The sequence below is a fragment of the Canis lupus genome, chromosome 24 (assembly GCF_011100685.1).
Source record: "Canis lupus familiaris isolate Mischka breed German Shepherd chromosome 24, alternate assembly UU_Cfam_GSD_1.0, whole genome shotgun sequence".
Classification (NCBI taxonomy): domain Eukaryota; kingdom Metazoa; phylum Chordata; class Mammalia; order Carnivora; family Canidae; genus Canis; species Canis lupus.
The window spans coordinates 10,647,316-10,668,877 of NC_049245.1; the positions used below are offsets into that span (position 1 = coordinate 10,647,316).

At 40.9% G+C, this 21,562-nt stretch overlaps 2 long non-coding RNA genes across 2 annotated transcripts in view; one reads left to right on the forward strand and one right to left on the reverse strand.

The window, feature by feature from the left end:
• Positions 1-21,562, reverse strand: part of LOC111092189 — an 80,936-nt gene that overhangs the window by 24,043 nt on the left and 35,331 nt on the right. The window contains exon 3 of the long non-coding RNA XR_005377562.1: positions 237-313. This is a non-coding gene — a long non-coding RNA (uncharacterized LOC111092189). The remainder of the gene's footprint in view (positions 1-236; positions 314-21,562) is intronic.
• Positions 17,167-20,253, forward strand: LOC111092190. The gene is made up of 3 exons (XR_005377563.1): positions 17,167-17,289; positions 17,924-18,070; positions 18,826-20,253. It is a non-coding gene; the product is annotated as an uncharacterized LOC111092190 (long non-coding RNA).

Consider the following 21,562-nt stretch of genomic DNA (forward strand, 5'->3'; position numbering starts at 1 on the left):
TCTGTTCATGGTTCTTATATGAGAGATTTCTCACCACCATAAGATTATGAGGGCTTCCAGGACAGAATCCAGGCCCCAGATAGCACTTTGCACACAGCAGGCCCTCAACTCACATATATTGGACACATAAATCAAAACGTCTCCTTCCCCAGCATCTCCACCGAAGCCTAAGTGCACTTTCTCTCCCAAGTTACACACACAGCTCCAATTTCTCAAAGGAGCACAAACATACATACCTCAGCTCCCAAATTCCTTTTCAAGCTTGCTTGTCTGCTTTACAGCATCACCTAAACTTTGAGTTTCTCTCAGCAGTCTGCATAGAAAGAGAGGATTTACGAAGCAGCCAACAGTATATTTTGTGCTCAAATTCTTCATTCATATACCAGAAAAACAAAAACAAACAAACAAAAACTAGTACTGGCCCTCAGAGAGTCTCAGCTTCCAAAGGAATTGTTAGAAGAAAACTGCCCTTGGCTGAGGCCCTGGAGAAGAGCTAGTGCTTCCCGGGGCTCTTGTAACCAGGAGCAAAGAGCCCCTGAAGCATCGGGGTTTAATTTTCTCTCTTAATAAAAGATTAATTCCCACGTAAAAGGCTGTGTGGGGACCATCATTACTTGCTAGCAGGGCCATTCCATTTCCCTGTGCTGGCTCTGACCTGCTCTGGAAAGCTGGATAATGTGCTGTCAGGGGCATCATTCCAGAGATGGAGGGATGCAAATGAAACCAAGGAGGAGGCTGTGCGGACTTAGAGGGAGATGCCAAAATTCTGCTCTCAGTTCTGACATTCCCATTTCTATTCATTGGTTTCCATTTCCACTTACCAGACCATCTCAAAGAGGCTGTCTCATTCTCTGTGGCAGGATTGGTGCGGTATCAGCACATCCCCCACCTGCTGGTCCTTCTACTTGCTCACTCCCTGCTTTATGGTCTGGCCAATTTCTGGTGGTGGTAGCAGCTCCTGCCACCTCCTGAACATTCTAATAGTCAGGCCCTATGCCTGGCACATTAGTTTGAGTTATTACCTCTTAACACTCCTAAACTCTGAGACAGATGCTTGTGGTATTATTTTAAACCATAATCAATAATAATATATGTTATGTCATTATATGTAACCCAATTACTGTTTTAATCATGTACAATAGAATGTGTGATTTTAAAAAAATGATAATTCCAGGGAGCCTGGGTGGCTCAGTTGATTAAGTGGCTAACCTTTAATTTCGACTCAGGTCATGACCTCAGGACCGTGAGATCGAGCCCCACTTCTGCACTGGGCATGGAACCTGCTTAAGATTTTCTCTCTTCTTCTCCCTCTGCCCCTCCCCTCTCACTCTCTCTCCCTCTTAAAAAAAAAAAAAAAATCCCCATTTTTCAACTTAGATTGGAAAAGATTATCCTGGGTCCCTCAGCTAATAAGTAGTAAACATTGCATTTCAGTCTAGGCTTTTCTAACGTTTTTAAGTTCTTGCATCGAACTAGTCTGATATACTACCTGTGCGTTCATCTTTCAAGGCCACATTCAAATCTTACCCTCTATATCAAGAGTCTTTCTTGGTGGCAACAAAGCTGAGCAGTTTTTCCACCTCCCTATCATGTTTTTACACATATTAACTAAGTAAATCTAAGTTTCATCAAGGCCTATCTCAGCATAATGCCAAAATCTGATCAAATATCAGTCCCGGGGACACCTGGGTGGCTCAGCAGTTGAGCACCTGCCTTCGGCTCAGGGCATGATCCCAAAGTCCTGGGATTGAGTCCCTGTGAGGAGCCTGCTTCTCCCTCTGCCTGTGTCTCTGGCTCTCAGTCTCTCTCTCTGTCTCTCATGAATAAATAAATAAAATCTTAAAAAAATATATCAGTCCCATATCCAGAAATTGTTGAAAAGAAGCCAAAACCCTTTTAGCAGGCTTTAAAAAAACAAACAAACAACAACAACAAAAAAAACATGTGTTATTAAACCTAAAGCAAATGCCAAATATCTTAAATTTGTCCCATAGTTTCCACCTGCCTGCCCCCACCCCCACCTATTCTGTAGTAGTTGTTCCCTTGCCACTGGATAAACAAACTAGCAGGCCCTATGACTTACCTGGTCACAGTTACATCATCAAAATTCCCATACTTTATATAAGAATTAATATGTCTGGTTCTTGTATCTGTCAAAGGTCTTTGCTTAGGCCTACCAGAATGGAGGGGAGATATTCAGAAGTTTATTTTCCTGTCCAGCTCCTCTTTCCATAACTCTCTAAGCTTGGTTTCTGACTTCTCTAGGATTAGGACATCGTAAGGGGTTTACAGGGAAGTTCATACTAGGCTGAACTCTTGTAAGCTACCTCTGTACTCTCTCATAACAAAAGCAATGCATACTGTGTATACTATATAAAACAGTCATTATATTATATAAATAGCAACACATAATATAGAATATGTAATATTGGGATATCTAGGTGGCTCCATAGGTTAAGTATCCAATTCTTAATTTTGGTTCAGGTCATGATCTCAGGGTTGTGAGATCAAGTCCTGCATCGGACTCTCTGCTGAGTGTGGAGCCTGCTTAAGATTCTCTCTCTCCGTCTCCCTCTACCCCTCCCCACTAAAAAAAGAAAAAGAAATTTATAATATTAAATGTCACAAATATTTTTAAAAATTCAAAACAGCACAAATAAGGAAACAACAGTCATCCCTAGTCCCACCACCCCAAATGACCTCTGTCAACATTTTAGCGTACACCGTTGATACTTCACCTTCATCTATAGATTTACATGTTACATATGTATGTTTAAGGAAGATACTTTCTCTAGATGGTCTTTTGAAATCTTAGCAATGATCTTTCTCTGCCATATGATTCTTGAGTGCAATAGATACAAAGAAATCATAAATCACATGCTGATAACAGCTATAATGTCTTTGCTTTTTTCAACTATGTCAGAAAATAGCCAAGTGTGCAGGTTAAGAGCCTAGACCTCAGAGCTAGATTCCTTGGGATTCCACTCCCCAACTTAGTGGAGTACCCGTCAGTAAATGAAATCAACTAGTGTTTCCATGTCTTGGTTTACGGATCTGTAAAATGGGGATAGTTACAATAACTGTCCTCATAGGCTTATTATAAAGCATACAATATATAAATAATCATGCATGTTTAACTGTTTGAAGATGTCCAGCAAATGGTAAGTTCTATATAACTGTTAATTATGAGGAAGATGAGGATGATGCCAACATCGTTATACAGTGGGAAATATAGTTCCCAAGAAGCTTGCAATTTACTTGGTGAGATGAAACAAGTATAACCATTAAGTGCTAATTAATTATTTTCATTCTTAAAAAAAGTCATAATAGGTTTTAATATATAAGGTAGAACTTGGGAGAGTTTAAGTTCTTTGGAGTCTGATGCTTGATATATGTACATTATTTTTCCCTGCAGTGGTTTTCCATTTGTCAGCTTTTTCTTGGTTTTCTTCATGTCCCCTAAAATCCAAATAGTTTTTAGAATATAGGATGAAAGTACCCTGCCCTTATCCTAATAACTCAACAAACTGCACCCTCCCAGGAAGGTGAATCTCACTGAATCTCACATGAATCTCACTGCTGCTACCAGCACTGCAGCCCATGGCACATTCTCACTGAATTCCTCTCTGATTAGACCATCATCAAAGAGGGTGAGGCTGAAACAGCAGTATCATTCCTTCTTCCCCAATCACCTGCAAGTGGATACCCAAGAACTGGTAAGATTGGAACATCTCTTCTAAAATTGAGAGGCCTGGGCAGCCCCGATGGCCCAGCAGTTTGGCGCTGCCTTCAGCCCAGGGTATGATCCTGGAGACCCGGGATCGAGTCCCATGTCAGGCTCCCTGCATGGAGCCTGCTTCTCCCTATGCCTGTGTCTCTGCCTCTCTGTGTGTGTGTGTCTCTCATGAATAAATAAATAAAACCTTTAAAAATAAATAATAAAATAAAATAAAATAAAATAAAATAAAATAGGCCCCAGAAGGACTGGGGCAGACAGTAGAGGCTAAGAATTAAAAATTGAGACTTCTTCAGATGTAAGCTGTCAGGATATGGAGGGGAGTGTACCAGGAAACCCTAAGAGGCAGTTAATAATCACGAGCCCAGACATTTATATAATGCTGGTCTGAATGTTTGCATGATTTTTCTTTCCCTCGGTTACTTCCTTTTGTTTACTGGGTTTGGGTTTTGAAGTATGATTAGGAGTTTTTAAGAACTAAAAAAGTAAGAACATTACATACAGGAGTATTATCTGCAAGGCCATGGAACAGTCAGGGTCCTGCAAGTGGCTTCCAGAGGCATGGACATATAGGTGATCCCTCTAAATTAGTGGTTCTCCATCTTGGCTGCATAGTAAAAACTAGCTGGGAAGCTTTCAAGGAGCCCAGTGCTCAGGTTTCACCAAAGCCAATGTCTATCAGGAATAAAGAAGGTGAGACCCAGGTGTTAGCATTTGTTTAAAGCTCCCTGGTTTATTTCAATATGCAGCCAAGGTTGAGAGCCCAAGTAGTAGGCGATAGCTAAAGAGTTCAGGTCTGTCCAGACAGGTGTGTTGCTTTCTATGCACTAAACCCCTGCATCTTAGGTTAGGTTCTTGATCACAAAAATAATGGGTGAAGTATGAGAGGACTGCAAAACTGGTTTTGTGGCCTAAAGGTTCTGGGTTCATATCCCAGCTATGTCACTAGCTCAGCTGCATGGATTTAGATCATCTACCAGCCTCAGGATCCTCCTTTGTTCATTCAATGGGAATAATAATAATGCCAATTTTGTAAGGGTTTTGTAAAGATTAACGGGATGAGATGAAATGTGTTTGCATGGTGCCCAGAACATGATAAGTGTTCAATAATTAATACCTGCTGAAGTTATTATATGCTAAATACCTGAAATTTTAGAAATAAAATAGACAGCATGTGCTATTGACAGGGAAACAGTAATACCACAGTCACATACACAGGATAGCACATTTCAAATGAATATATGTTCACACTACTGATTTATTTAATGTTAACACCTGCCTTTAAATTCATAAGTGCTCATAATTATGGATATTAGTATTCTGAATGGAGGAGGTATTTCCTATGCAGGATGTGATGCAGAAAAGGAATTGAAATTCAGGGGATGTCTTCAGTGTGTCTGCTGAAGACCTCTAAGCGACGTGGAGACATCATTGCATCCATCTTGGCAGGTAGCCAGGAGAATAGATAAGAGTATGTGCTATCATCCAAGGACAGCTCAACTCAGTGGCTCAAGAACTCCTGGAGTCATAAAATCATAAAATGTTTAACTTTCAAGAGCTTATATAGTCCAGTGACTTTAAAATACATATACTCTTCACAGTGGAACACTTTTCTCAGTAGAAATCTTAACTGTTAATGCCCAATATTAGTGACTGGAATTTTTGTTAAGTGAGGCTTCTCTACTTCACCCTGAAGGGTTGTTTGGAGTTCTAGTGATTCCACTTTGAGTTAGAACCACCACTGACAGACTGTTAATTCAGCAGCATTCAATGAAACTCACCTCCTGGTGCTTTTGCTGTTGTGCATTCTTCACTAGCATGGGGTATGGACTTGGCCATGTGACTAGCCAGTAAGACATGAGCAAGCATGATGCAAGCAGATATGCTCCTGCTTTATGGTACTGTCATTCTTTGAACTAGTTGTCATGTGGTAATAAAGCTTGAGCTAGGCTACTGTATGATCAGACTATATGAAAAGAAGACCTGAAGAAGAGCATGAACCAGATTTGTGATTGGAGTTCTCCAGATCCTACAACCCCAGGGTAACCTCTAAACAACCACAGCCACCAGAGACTCTAAGTGAGACCAGCAGAAGAACCACCAAGCCAAGCCCAGATTACAGAATCACAAGGAAATAAAATACAGCAGCTTTTACCTACTAAGTTTTGGGGTGAACGATTATCTAGCAACAGGAAACTGATTATATCTGTAATGTCTATCCCTGTGCCTTGTATTTAAAAAGTGCTTTAATAAAAGTGCTGAACTAATCTGATTAACCAGTAAGTGGAAGAACCAGAAAGATAATCAGTCTTCTCATTCTGAATTCAGCACTTGCCCTAATTCACCTGATCCCATACTAGTGGAAAAGAACCCCTAAACTCTAGATACCCAAACTAGATTCCTTATTGTTCACAATATTTTTAGGTAGAAAGGGCAGTTTGGTCCCTAAGACCAGAAGTCTCAGTTCAGAGCAGCTAAGAACAAGATGTTTCTAAGCAATGAAATAAAATGTCACAATATCCATGGACTTTTCTTAGAGAAGAGAATCTCTCTCAAAACTGACATGCTCTTATTTTACACAAAGTTCTATTTTAACATGCTTTTCTGAATTGTTGACCTATAGTAGATTGTATGGAAGAGGCACTTGAAGCAAGTGTATTAAAACTTCAATAACAGGCAAGAAGAGAATAAAAACTACATACAAATACAGACATAATCATTCAACAATATTTTAAGAGTCTGAGGCAATTTGGTGTATATATTAACAACCTTACTCACCATATGAAGTATGACAGTAATATACCAGAAAGGTTGATTAGTTATCAATGGTCTTAAGATATCAATAAAAGTTTAATATATTCTGCTTGATGATTATTATACCTTCTAACTTACATAATACTGTAGTGTATATATGGTTGTCAATCTGATCTCTGTCTTTTGGGAAAATTATCACTTTCACATTCCACAGCATTCCTATTTGTTCTATATGGCTCTGGTGGAGCTGAACTCCATGACCCTCAAAAAAAAGTCATAAAGCCCATTTCTGTCTAAATTGTGTATTTCTTTCCATTGGTCCCAGTAATTGGCTCAGGGATGGGCATGTGCCCAAGCCTGCTTCTTTAGCTCTCCCCATGATTTTTTACCAGAGTTATACAGAAAACTGTCCTCTTTTCCCTTGGAGCATAAGCTCTGAGGATGCCCTAAGACCTGGATAGGCTGTAAGAATGGAGATATGCTAAGTGAAGTCAACTTTTTTCCACATGCAGAGAGCCTTTCTTAGAACAAAGCTAAAAAGAAGTAAGAATTGCCAAGAAGTTAGAGGAAAGACAAAATTCCAGTGATGACTGAGCTCCTAAATCTAATTACAGGCCTCATACTGTGGACTTCCTAGAGAGATGAGCTTTTACAGTTGCCTTTTTGCTTAAGTTCAATTGCAATTTTCTCTTGCATACAAGAGACTCTGGAATAATAAACCCATTTGACAGTTTCTAAAATGTTTTCACATTCGTTACCCATGGGTCCCTTATGGTAATCTGCAAAGTGATCAGGGCAGTTGGATGATTGTACTGGTAATAAAAATGCACCTCCCCTGAATGACTTTGCTGCATCTACACAGCAAGTTATATGTAGAGCCTGGCTGAAAAATAAGGTCCTCTGGTTTGGAGTCCAGGGAATTCCCCCATTTTATTGATGTCACAAAATTATTTTCCACAAGCCTCTATTGATTAGATAGTTTCAGGGCGTAAAGTGGTAGAAATTCAGTTAGGTGGAATATATCGTTTCCCTTTTTCTTTGGGCATCTCTCCTAGGGCGTGTATTTGAGAGGCTGCACTGTCTTTGGTACAGAGGCAACATTCAGTGATGACTCATAGTAGGAAAAGAGGCTCAGAAAGTTTTAGGTTGGGCTTCTTGAATGCAGAGCCCAAGAGGGGGATTCTTGTGCAAGTGACTTTCTTGGGGTGTGCTCACAGAAGACCAGAATGGGATACAGGATGGGGTCAGGTTTGGAGTTGAGAAAAGAAGTGATGTCAGCTGGAATTTGGCCTCAGCCTGATCCTGCTAGGAGTCTGGAGCGAAAATGCCACCACAGGGTTACCCATCTGCCACTGACGCATGGGGAACCAGCTATGCGCCCTGATGTCAGTCAGTTATTGGCTCTGGGCTGTCCCCACTTTAGGGTAAGGGGCAAAATCTCCACACATTTCTGGGCAAAGCAGTCCTGTTGATTGAGCTTATTCTCTTGGTAAGAAGCCTAGGGGCAGCTCTGTGCTCGAAACTGATCAACACCTCTAATAATAGCTAAGCCCTGAGGTAAGCAGACAGTCTCCTGTGTGGGGCACCACAGTATCTACTAAGAAGCCTATGCAGGGCTCAGCCTGAAACAACACTTCTTTCCATAACTTGCATGTGAAACATCTTATGCCACACAGACCAAGGATTTGGGAAGTAGCCATCTAACACCAGGCTTGGCAACAGGTACAGTGGTGTCATATCTCATCCAAGCATTATGTTCTAAAGGAAATGTGAAAAATAAAAAAATAAAAATAAATAAAAATAAATTTAAAAAAATAAAGTAAATGTGAAGATGCAAGTAGCATGAAGTCAAAATTATCATAACATATGCATATATATGTATGTATGTACACACATACACACATACCTGCATGTGTCTATGCATTTATATATAATGGCTAAAATATCAACTATACATAATAAAGGGCATATATATTTATAGATAAATTTACTAGATTAAATTTCTATTTAATTGGATTACACTGTATATATCAAGAACTAGACTAAATCACACTTGAGCAACTGGAGGATTTTGTTGGAATTCCATCATATCCGAGTGCCCAATTCAAGATGCTTCTCAGCAGAGCATTTGTGATGGGGGCTTTGACCTGTATGCTTTGCCCTCACAATGGATCTTTGACTCACTGCTACCATCAGTACCATATCTGGTAGTTAAGTACTATGCTCTCAAATCTGCAGACCACAGATCAGGCATTTATAAGTGCACAGAAAGAAGTTAGGTCGCTATGGGTGGATTTATTTCCTCCTTCCCCCCCAAAAAAAAGTGTGGCAAGGAAATTAATTTCTTCTCGTAATTTGAGAGGATTGCCAAGGCTGTGAATTGTACCCCACAATATTGGGTTAAAAAATTCACTTTTCTTTATTTGTTACAATTAAACAAACTCTATTCTCCTATCTGCTTGATGAAAAATTCCATCCCATTGTTAGATTTTCAAAAAATGACACAAGAATGCTTAGGCAAATATAAGATGAACACGTCAAAGATTTATTTGACTCATTAATTACTGAGAGAAATAGTAAGGTGTTAAAACCAGTCCAAAGAACATTTGGAAAGATAGGTTTTCATAGCCAAGTTAATATAGGCAGGTTAGGATAGGCTACCTACAAAGATGGTTAATGTCCAAAAGGGTGATAAGCCATAATCTTTGAGATGATCCATTCCACTGATTGAAAGTAATTTGCATTTTTTTACTGAAAAAAAGTCTGCATGATAGCATGTAGCTTCAATGATTCTGGGACCTCTAATCAGTAGCAAACTGTGAGTTAAAGAACATGCGTTTGCCTAATCCTTAGGTGGGCCTGCACCTCTGTATGACACTGAAAAAGCAAGCCACCCACCTTTTATCTAAATTTTGAGTAATTTTTATCAATAATCATCATTACCGAGTCTCTCTCTCTCTCTACTGATGGGCTCATGCAAAAATCATAGATCTTTTGTAAGCCAGGAAACAGAAAAAAACACCAGGTCTTTGACCCACTAGGACATCATTTTTACCAGTGTCTTACTGTGACCTAATCTAGATGTTGTGTTCAGGCCTCTGCCTTGGATTTCCTCAGTGTGAGGGACAGACCCTAGGATCATCCCTAATGACCACCACCTTCTAGCACCCCTGTCTGTGCATAATTTCCTCCCCTTGAGTGTGGGTGGAATCCATACCATTCTTCTAGCCAACAGAATATTGCAAAGCTGAACTGATTCTACAGATGCCATTAAAGTTGCAAGCCAATAGTTGATTCTGAGTAAAGAGAAGTTTTCTGGATGGGCCTTAATTAATCAGGTGAGTTTTAATTAATCAAAGCCCTTAAAGGGGAGACTGTCTTTCACTTAAGCTACTTCTTGAGACGTGGAAGCAGCAGACCTGTTACTAGTCAAGGGAACTGGTGAGTATACAAATAGCATTATATCTGGGACCAGCACATAACTTTAATTTTATCACTTTGGAAGCCCTCTGCCATGGACTGGGCTCTCAGTCCACTAAACTGTTTTCTAGAAAATGGGAAAACATACAAATCAATCAAAACCTGCTTTGTTTACCCTGTTTTCACAAGTGTAATCAATGTTACCCCTGGTATATCAGAAGGCTGAAGGTGAGGCTGAAGGTGTATGTTACATTATTTTATTAGGATATATAACACCAGAAAAGAGGAGCAAGAAGCAGAAAGAGTTGAGTAGGGAAAGAGGGAGAGACAATAGGAGGACTCTGCCACTAGGGAAACTACGTAACCAATCATGGACTGGAGCCTTTGGGAATCCATATCCATTACATCTCAAAGCTGAGATATGATGGTGGCTGAGTGCAGTGAGAAAGGAGAAATCATATAACCAGAGGCTCCCCTCTCCAATGGTCCAAAGGCCAGTCTCCAGGGGAATATTGGTGGGGTAGGACAGCATCAATCCTCCCATAGTGGCACCACTTCCAACACCCAACAATGGAGAAAATGTAGAGATCGTAACCCTCACTCTTTGTCCTTCCTTTCAACTGGTTGAATGTCCTAACTTCCCACGGATTGTGAAGTATTTCATTTATGCCCTAATTCTATGTAAGAACTTAGCAGCAATCTTATCTTTAAAAAGAAACGGGAAAAATTAGGAAAGTCAGCTCTTTCCTTACCTTTTCAAAATAACAGAACTGAGCTGAGTTTCTCTGTCCCTCATCTTCCAGAACATTTCAGCCTCCATGAAACTCTACTCCAGGATCTAGGGTCAGAACCATTTCCTGTGAATCTGTGCAGCTGAGATTTGCCCCAACACAGTGTGAAGAGAAGCATAATCTTTGCAGAAAGAAGTTCTATACAGACAAGGAATACAAGGCAGTTCAATTACATTATAATTGACTCTAATTGGCCCTCCCACGGGCTGTTAAATTCTTATCTGCAGCCTGGTAACACATTAGAATGCTGTAACACCTCTATCCTGCCCTGAAGAGCACAATAGAAATGTTAAAATACACACACACACACACACACACACACACACACAACCACAGCTAAGTAGCTGAGCTTGGAAAAAGAGAGCTCCAGTGAGGTCAATAAAATGGCAGCCATTTTAGGATTGGTTTCAGAGCTCTCAGGAGGGAATGTGACACTTCTGACTGCTTTCTAACTGCAGAGAAGGGGGGAAAAGAGTTCTTGAGGGATTATTATCAAACACTAAGAGAGCTTCTTAAATTAACATATCTTCCCAGAAACTTCTCTACTTTCCTTCATTTGTTTATTATACATTGACTCCAGCCAGGTGACAGGCACTGAGTTAGGACTGGAGACCTGGAATGTAGATGGCATATGTAGAGCCCAGCATAGGAGAGGAGATTCAGTTAAGATGACACCAGGACCCAATAAATGTGGAAGGGTAGGGAGAGAGTAGGTGCAGAGAACCGGGCAGGTGGGCTCTGGATGGTAGGAAGAACATGGGTGAAGGGCAACATTCAGTGTGGACACAGCTGGAATGAGCTCGTGGAAAACAGCAAGCAATCCCCCCAACACACACTTTTGTCTTCCAGAATGGCCTACTGCAAAGAAGCACCTTCTCCATAAAACTCAGAGAAAACTCGAAATAACCTCCTTGTTTACCTAGACAAGGCCAGGCACAGACCCTCCAAATTTCCTGTTCTGAGAATAATTATCTTCAAGGTAAAACACCCCCAGTTCTATCGTCCTGTCATGTCCCTGCCTTTCATCCCACTTCCCCATACCCAGCTCTTCCTAGCTTTGTTCACTCTTCTCTATAAAGGTCCTTTTTGCTTAACCCTGGAGATGCTGGCAGATCTTATGGACAGAACCTTCTCCCCGTTGCGATAGCCCTTCTCCCCTTGCCCCCCAACATTGCAATAATCCTTTGGAATAAAGTCTCCCCTTACTAAGTCCTGATTTGTTTTCTATTTGACATGACTGAGGATCTCTACTAGTGGTTCTTAATATTGATAGCAGTTCTTAAACTGGAGTTCAATCACAGTCTCCTGGAAGCAAACCATCTTGTGACACAGGATGCTGAGCCAGAGCTTCTGGTTCAGTAGGTGTTAGGTGGGCCCTAGAATCTGCATTCCTAACAAGTTTCTAGGGGATGCTGATGTTGCTCACCCAGCATCTCACTTTAACAACCACTGATATAGAACCAGACATCGAGAGGCACCTGACAGCGCTGCCAGAGAATTAGGGAGAGGCCACAACATGAAGGACCATAGGGTTTACACTCTGATGTCAGGCACTGGCAAAGGATGGAAATAGTAAGGCACCTAATCATATCTGTCCCTTTGGAAAATCCCTCTGTCTAAAGCTTAGAGAACAAATTGGAAGGGGTGAGAATCAGGGCAGATGGCCTATAATGAGGCTGTTGCATGATCCTAGGGAAAAATGAGGATGGCCTGGGTGGAGGTGGGGTGGGGAGCTGGCGACTCGAGAGAACCAGATTCAAGTGGTATTTAGGCAATGGCATGCACAAGGCACAGTGGCTGACAGAGGTGGGGCATGAGAAAGAGGAGGGAGTCCCTCATGATCCCTGGCTTCCCAGAAGTAAATGGGCCCCATTACTAAGAAAGGAAAGCAGGAAGGAGGAAAAGCTTGGGAAGGTGTACTATGCAACTGGATAGAAGTTTCTAGAATGTCAAAGGCTGGTCCAGGAACAGAGAAAGTTTCAGGAATCTTCAGGTGAAATCAGTACACATGGTAAGTGAAGCCTTGGAAATGAGTGAGAGCATGCCAAAGAGAAGATACAGAGTACGAAGAAAAAAGGAGCATGGATGGAAGCCTGAGGAAAAGGAGGTAGACAGAGGAATGCATATAGCCAGCCCTCCAGGGGGCCCCATCAGGGCTTGTCTCAGACATTCCTCAACACAGTCTTATAATGCTCACATTCCTCTCACAATCACATGGGACGGGACTCAACTGTCTTTCCTCCACTAGACTACAACTGGAGAACCTTGCTATTAATGAGTAGTTTTGCTAGTTGCCCTATATTGATTGCGATACCAATTCCAGTGGGGGAGAGGCTGCACAGGGTGGAGGGGTCCCCACACCACCCTGTGATTCTCCACAAGCTGTGTGTCCTCCCATTCAATTCAATTCTGACTACCCAGAGATAGCATCAGATTGACAGGTTAAGGGCTCTGTCTCACAAGACTGTCACCTCCTCTAACTTCACATACCAATTGCAAGTCTAGGGTGTTTCCTGGACTTCTGACTAACTGGCTATTTAGTTGGAATCCCTTCTGGGTTTGATTAACATGCTAGAGAAGCTCACAGCATTCAGGAAACCTATTTACTCACAGGGCTATCAGTTTACTCAAAGCATATTAAAGGCTAGGAATCACTAGCTGGAAGAAGAGATACAAAGGGCAAGGTCTTGAACAAAGGAACTTCTGTCCTTGTGCAGTTGGGGCCTGGCTCAGGGGCATATGGCAGTGTTCTGGTTCCCCAACCTGGAAGCTCTCCAAACCCTCTCCTTTTGGGTTTTTACACAGGCTTCATTCTATACAAAAGATGATTAAATCATTGACCATGGGTGATTGTTTCCAACCTCTAGCCTCTCTCCCTTCCCCAGAGGTCAGGGGATGAGACTGGAAGTTCCAGCCCTCTATTCACAGGGTTGGCTCCACTGATAACCAGCCACCATCTTTAGGTATTTTCCAGAAATCACCTTATTAACATGACAAAAGACACATTTATTGTTCTCCTCATTTAGGAAATTCCAAGAGTTTTAAGAGCTCTGAGCCAGAAATGGATACAAAGACCATATATTTCTTATTACAAATCATATATCACATCTCATCTAGTGTTTCTTTCTCTTGGAGAAAGTATTTGACATAATCAACCATATTAACTTGTCAGTGTTTGTTTTTAAGATATAGAAAGAAAGCAGATGACAAATATCAGAAATGGGTTCTCCCATCACTCCTTTCTTCTGGCATCTTTAAACAAATTAAAAAGTGACAGATGATGGGTTGACCCAAGGATGAAGACACTGCCCAGCAGGTTCAAAGTAGGCATGCAAATGGAGAATTCACACTTGCGAATGGTGCTCAAGATCCACCATACTGACTTCTTTAAAGGAAATAGAATGTAGCACTGTGCCCCAGAAATTGTTTGTCATATGGTTGTGCATATTTATAGAGACTGTTATATTTTTAGTTGGAGGGAGGTGGGTTTTTTCTCAGTTTCTATGGTAAATCACTTATAAAGTCTGCATTTGTATGATTAAAGTAATAATGTTGAATTGGCCAATTTGCCCAAGTAGGAAACACACCGAATTGCCAAGACTTAAAATACATACACCGTTTATAAGCAGAACCACACTACTGGGGAAAAAAAAAAATGGAAGAGCTTTTTTGTTTTTTCTTAATTACCATCTTCAGACATCAAGTTAAACTCCCCAAATTCCATTTGCCTCCCAATTGTATAGCTCCTTGGAGTGGTAGGTCTGTGTTCACTCAGCTTGGGGGAGTGGGGAACAGGATCCTTCCCCTCAGGACTCAGTTCATCTTAGACCCATGCTGTCCGCTATGGGATCCACAAGCCACACATGGTTACTGAACCCTTGAAGTGTGGTGAATCCAAACTGAGAGGTGCTCTGTCAAATACACACTGAATTAGGAAAAATGTTTTTGATATATGGGGTTGAATAAAATATATAATTTTTAAAAATGTTTTCACTGCATGTAAGTTTGCTACAGCTGCTGGTAACAATATACCACTGAGTGGTTTAAACAACGGAGATTCAGTGTTTCACAGTCCTGGAGGCTAGAAGTCCACTATCAAGGTATTGGCTAGATTGGTTCCTTCAGGGGGCTGTGAAGGAAGAAAGATCTGCCTAGGCCTTCCTCGTTGGCTTGCAGATGGCTGACATCTCACTGAGTTCCCTTCACATCATCTACTTTCCACACCTGTGTCCAAATTTGTGATTTTTATAAGGACAACTATCATATTGGATTAGTGCCCACTCTAATGTCCAAGGTCTAGACTCTAATGTCTAATGCCCCCAAATCAGGTCACATTCTGAGGTACTGCGGCTAGGATTCCAAGATGCCTTTTTTGGAGAAGACACACTTCAACCCATAGCACAGTTTATTCTTCCTTTTGTTAACAAGTGGCTATTAGAAAACATAAAATTGGGGCACCTGGGTGGCTCAGTGGTTGATCATCTGCCTTTGGCTCAGGTTATGACCGCAGGGTCCTGGGATAGAATCCCGCATCAAGCTCCCCAAAGGGAGCCTGCTTCTTCCTCTGCCGATATCTCTGCCTCTCTCGGTCTCTCATGAATAAATAAATAAAATCTTTTTTTATGTAAAATTACATACACAGCCCCCATTATTTTTCTAGTGGACATCACTGCTCCAGAATGACTTCTGTCCCTCAGTGGAGAGGGTGGTACAGAGAGACTGTGGAGGAAAGGCAATTATGAGCTTCCCTGAGATGCCAATCATCTGAAAGCTTACCAGCCCATGAACGACATGATCATGGTTCCCGTAATTCTATGGGAAGTCTGAACCCAAGTTAACTTTGGAATGCCATCATGCTGAGGACAACAGAAGTTTCTTCATTCCTTTCATTCTGTTGGAGTTGGCTATAGAGAGTGGAGCCCACTTCATTTGTGCATTCATCCACTGATTTACTCACTCATCCATTCATTCATTTATTCACTCATTTACTTATTTATTACATTTCATTCGTTGTAGGAGGCCTACAACGGGTGCCTGCAGAATATCTTAAAGAACTTCTTGACTAAAGTAGAGTTTAATCATGGCAGCTGAGAAAGACATTTTCATATAGGACTGTAGACAGCAATTGGAGCTATGGAGAAAAAATAGAAAAGAGGTCAGGAAATGGAGAGCCATATGAGAGCAAGAGACAGAAGCCAATAATCAGGATCTATCCGAGGGTTTCCTCTTCCTTATTTCTTATGGAACAGTAAGGTATTTTTTCAAGGAAAGTCTGTTCAGAAGTTAGATGTGAACTCTTCTCACTATGCATTGTTCCTGTCAGCACTCCTTGGCACCTCATTAACATTCAAGGCCTGTGGGAATTTCTGCTTTGCCACCAGTGTAAAAAAAAAAAAAAAAAAAAAGAAGGAAAGAAAAATATAACAGCATCGAATTAATGGTTAGGAGGGAGTTGTACCAATTCTTGCTCGTTTTCACCAAGTCAGGGAACAAAATTATTCTAATTTAGCAAAGGCATGGGAGATGAGCATGATAGTGAATTGGGTTCAGGTCATGCCACCCCAAAATATGGCACCTTGGCATACTGAATATTTCAGCTGAAAGAGTTTGAGAAAATAGCAGAAGCAGGAAGGCCACTCTGACCTTTTTCCAACTTGTGTCCTAAAATTGGCCATTAAAACCCTCATAGGAGGGGTGCCCTACCTACAACTGGAGGAAAGGAGCATCTTTATTGCCTCAGACAAAGAAACTCGGAGAAGAATCTGGTCAAACCAGCCTTGCTAAATCTCTCCCAGTTTACTATGCTATTCTACGTGACTGTCTACTCTTCATCAAACCTAACATAAAAATGCTCTGGTTTTACTATTTCTTCGGCTCTTCATTTCCTTCAGAATCCTCCCTTGTCACGTGAAATTTATATTAAGTAAGTTTGTATGCTTCTCCTCTGCTAATCAGTCTTTGTCAGTTTAATTTTCAGACCTAGTCAGGAATCCTAAGAGGGTTAGGGAAAACTTTTTCCTCCCCTACAATAGACTCTTGAAAAGTTATGGAAGTCTGATTTTCTTTTTGGCTCAATTGATACTAAGTTGTCTCCTGTGAAAAAATCACATGTGGGCTCTCTCCCTGGATGCACAGAATAAAGTCTTTTTAACAAGGTTCTGTTGAGTCATTTGCATCTCCGAAAAGAACCCCATAGAGACTGAGTTACTCAGAACTAAAATTAACTGAACCCCTCACTTCCCAGATTTATAATAACCCTGTGCAGCATGGGGAGCAGTTGGTAGGCATCCTAATCTCTCTGAATTGACCTCTTTGCCATTCTCCTTATCACTATGGCAGAGCACATTTCCTTCCCAGGGAGGAAACGCAAAACTATTCCAAGTTGGCAGAATTGCCCAGAGGAGATAAGACTGCACTGTATTAACCTTCCCACCCAATATGCTCCCAGCTCCAAGAGGAGGGAAAACAAGACTCAAATTAATTTGTGTTATTACTGTTGTACTTAGCGTGGCTCACAGATTTTGGGCTGATTCTTCTCTCTCAGGTCTGGACATCTCCAGCAAAGCTTTCTCTGGGACAAAGGGGCAGGTAGGTCATGCAGATTATTTCTCACTGTCAAAGAGTCAGGAGACAATTGCATCCTGCAGTAACTGTTAACCACATGACTTTCTCAAATGTTTACATGAAAGGTAGAACACAACAGGAGGTCCTAAGTAGACCATGGAGGAAGGGGTTGGCAGAGATAATTGGTCACACATAAATGCCACACTGGTACTTAGTAAAGCTGAATTAACCATAAATAATTTGGGTATAATATATTTAGCTTTTATTTGGTGAATTAATAAAAGAGAAAGGACACAGTATCTCCCAAACCAGAAATAGGAAAAAAATAGAACAAATGCCTTATGCTTTTCTCTATACTATCATAACGTAACTAGCATATTGAAAAGTCATCAATCTAGCCTCTTTGTGCTAGTGCTTATCATTTCTTGCTGTGGTTCACTGAGATCCACCTTTCTAGCATATTTTTGTTCCAGGGCTCCTTTTGTAAGTGAGAATTGTACTTCTTACAGTTGGATTCCTGCCAAATTCCTGTTTAAGATCATGTGTGGTAGCTTCATATTTCATTTAATTGATTTAAATAGAATTTAATTAATGACCTCTGTGCATCTACACCCTTTATCCTGTAATTTTCTTCTCTCTGTCTCTCTTTCTCTCTCAGCTTGGCCATATGACTTGTATAGGCCAATGGGAAGTTAGCGAATGGAAGACAGAAGCATGAAGAACACTTGCCCATTTCTACTTCCTCCCTGCTCCTCTGCAATTTCCTGTGATAACAGGCACACACAGGCTGGCCTAGCAGAGAGATGTGAGAGACTTAAGTCACCTTTGGGGTGGAGACCTGACTCATCTCAGTAGAGGCCCCCCTCAGACCAGCCAGCCCCCGTTGGACACGGGCCAATACACCTCAGAAAATGAGCAAGTCCTACTCAGGCCAGTGACTCTCCCAGTCAACCTACAGATTTGTGAGAATTATTCATAAAAGATTAATTTTTTAAGACACTGAGTTTGGGATGATTGTAATACAGTATTATTGTGGCATTGCTGAGAGGAAGGGGAGATGATAAATGAATACTTGATTTTTTTTTTTTTTGCCAGTTAAGAATCAATAATACATTTTGCTAAAGGAGTAAAAATACACCCTGCCATTGCAGAAATAATTTACCCTGTGACATTCTATGACTTATGCCAAAATCTGACATTTCCAAAACCTTGGCTTGGAGGCTGGGAATACTAGGGGAACTATCCTGCTCCTACCTTGAGTTCTGTAGGTGTCCAGGCAAGAGGCTGTCCTCTGGGCCTAAGGGGTGTGACAGGATCAATTTCTTCCCCCTTGCAAAAAGCAGGGTCTCCTCTCCTGTGTTTCTGACAGCCGTATCTCAAACTAATCCCATGTGGGCTCCAAGAAATCAAGTTTGTATGCTTGATATTGTATTAATTGTTTTCCTCCAAAGCTATAATAAATTTGCCTTTCTCTTGTCTTTGAAAGAAAGTGTAGGCGTGAAACTTTTAAGCTAAAAGAATGTTGATGATCATCTAATCATACAATTTTCTTATTTGCAGAAGGATCTATCTTTCCTAAAAGAAAATACCTGGGCACTGGTAATTAAATTTCTTTAAAGGGAAGAAGCAGAGCTTCCCTGGTTGTGGCCAGTTAAAGGGAGCAGAGTGAAGAAAACAGTCTCTCCTAAATCTCTTCTCTTTCCTTCTCCTGCATTCCGAGAGGAGCCCCGATGGCACCACAGACACCTCCTGGATCAGAGCTTCTCAAACTTTCACAAGTACAGGAATAACCTGGAGTCTTGTTAAAATTCAGATTCAGTATCTTTGGATTGGAGCCCTAGAACATTGCCGAACAACTCAGAAAACACTGACTTTCTGAGTACCTCCTTTTGCAGAGAGGGAATGCGACTCCAGGAAGGTCACATTTAACGTCAGGACTGGGATTCCACACACACAGATCAGTGTTCTCTTTACCATCTCTCTATATGACCCCAAGTCCCCACAGGTCCATATCAGACAATAAAAGTACTAGTTAATAAAAATGCTGATCTAAACTTCATACATGCTTTTTCTTTCTGCTAAAATGTTTTAACTCACCAAAAGAATCTCTGGCTTTAAAAATCAAATAGTTCCAAGAAATTTGGCAGACTAAAAATATATCCAAAGGCTTCTACTTTAAAATAGCATCTGTCACAACTTCTTACATACCACTAAATACATATAAATACACAGAAGATAAAATAACCAAAACAAAACAAAATGATCAGATGACCCCAAAATAAAGAGTGCTGAATGACCTTGATCCAGAATTTGAAAGGAATGTCTTCTGTCTATAACGTCATTGAGAGTGGGTTGTTCCTGCTTTGCTACATGACACAGAGCAGCTCTACTTGCTGGGGAAAAAAGAGAAGGAGAATGTCTCCATCCAGGCTGACCCTGACTCATCGAGCCTTGGCACCTAACTCCCAAACAAAGCTGGCAGCCCATTTCAGTTAGACAGCCACGTCAAGCAATTTGAGTGGGAAACACCATCTAGTCCAGAAAGATCATGTTATATGGGACAACTGGAGTCAGAGATAAACACATTAGCATTAGCTCATGATTGAACTTTGCCATGAGAAAAGATTTCCACCACCACCAAAATGGACAGAATTCTGAACTTAGGCCTATTTGTAGGCTCTGTGCCCTGATCAAGGTCCAGAGAAAAATTTCCCTCAGTCAAGAACAAACAGAATATGCCAACACATGATCTTTAAGAAATCCTGCAGATCAAAGAAAAGAGATTTTATCCAGAACTCAGAAAAATTGCACCATGGAAAGAAACAGAATTTTTTTACCTGTTTCCTGGCTGCGCACTTTAGCTGGAAGGCTCTCACCTAATTTCTCTTTTAACTAGCTCACTGCTACTCTTTATTTGGGTTTTACCTTCTCAAAGAGTCCTTCCTCTACCCTCTAGATTAAAGTAGACCTCTATTCCATACTCTCAGGGCACCCTGTGATTTTTGTCAGTATATAATTATTTGTGTAATTATTTCATTTAATGTCTGTGACTAATAAAGGTGCTACTGAGCATGAAAAAGGTGTTCAGCAAATAAATGTTGAATGAATGATTGAATCTCTATTGACACAGAAGCTGTGCCTTAGTCTATATAAAATAGAAACCGAAAGCCGTAATAACAGCAACAAAATATGGAGATGAATATAGAACTTCAGAGTAAGGTACAAAGCAGTGAGTTAAGACAAGGTGAGTGTGGAGACAGAGCAGGATTTTAAGGACACTGACATTGGAAAATCAAGTTAAAATTCTCATTAGACGTAAGAAAGCAGATCCAACATTGTTGAAAATTGAAATGCTGGGAAGGACAGAATTGAGAGATTTTTCTCAGAATTTAAAAAGATGAAAACAATGTGGTAGGAATCTGTATATGGAGCTAGAGAATAAAAGTCTAATTTAAGAGTTATAGGCATATCTGCTGATACAAAACAAAGGAACATCAGAGCCAAATGCAATAAAGACCTAGTTTAAAAGAAAAAGAGTTCAAGAAAGTACTCAAGTATGGTTAAAAAAAGCTCACATTTGGGGGATCCCTGGGTGACGCAGCGGTTTGGAGCCTGCCTTTGGCCCAGGGCGCGATCCTGGAGACCCGGGATCGAATCCCACATCAGGCTCCCAGTGCGTGGAGCCTGCTTCTCCCTCTGCCTATGTCTCTGCCTCTCTCTCTCTCTCTCTCTCTCTCTGACTATCATAAATAAATAAAAATTAAAAAAAAAAGCTCACATTTTTCAACAAAAACAGACAAAAAAAAAAAACTGTAAGAAAGGAACCCACAACTAGGCACCTGCTGGAGGCATTTTTGAATGAGTAGAATACAATAACAAAAACAAAAAATCCAACAAAACAAGGTAAGAAACACAAGCTAAGGAGAAACATTATATGGTCTCATTTATTTGGGGAATATAAATAATAGTGAAAGGGAATAGAGGGGAAGGGAGAAGAAATGGGTAGGAAATATCAGAAAGGGAGACAGAACATGGAAGACTCCTAACTCTGGGAAACGAACTAGGGGAAGTGGAAGGGGAGGAGGGCGGGGGGTGGGGGTGAATGGGTGACGGGCACTGAGGGGGGCACTTGACGGGATGAGCACCGGGTGTTATTCTGTATGTTGGCAAATTGAACACCAATAAAAATAAATTTATTATTATAAAAAAAAAGAAACACAAGCTACCTCAAAATGAAGAAAAATTAAGTGCCAGCAGATAATGGAGGGAAGACTAGAACAGACAAGGCTTACGAACC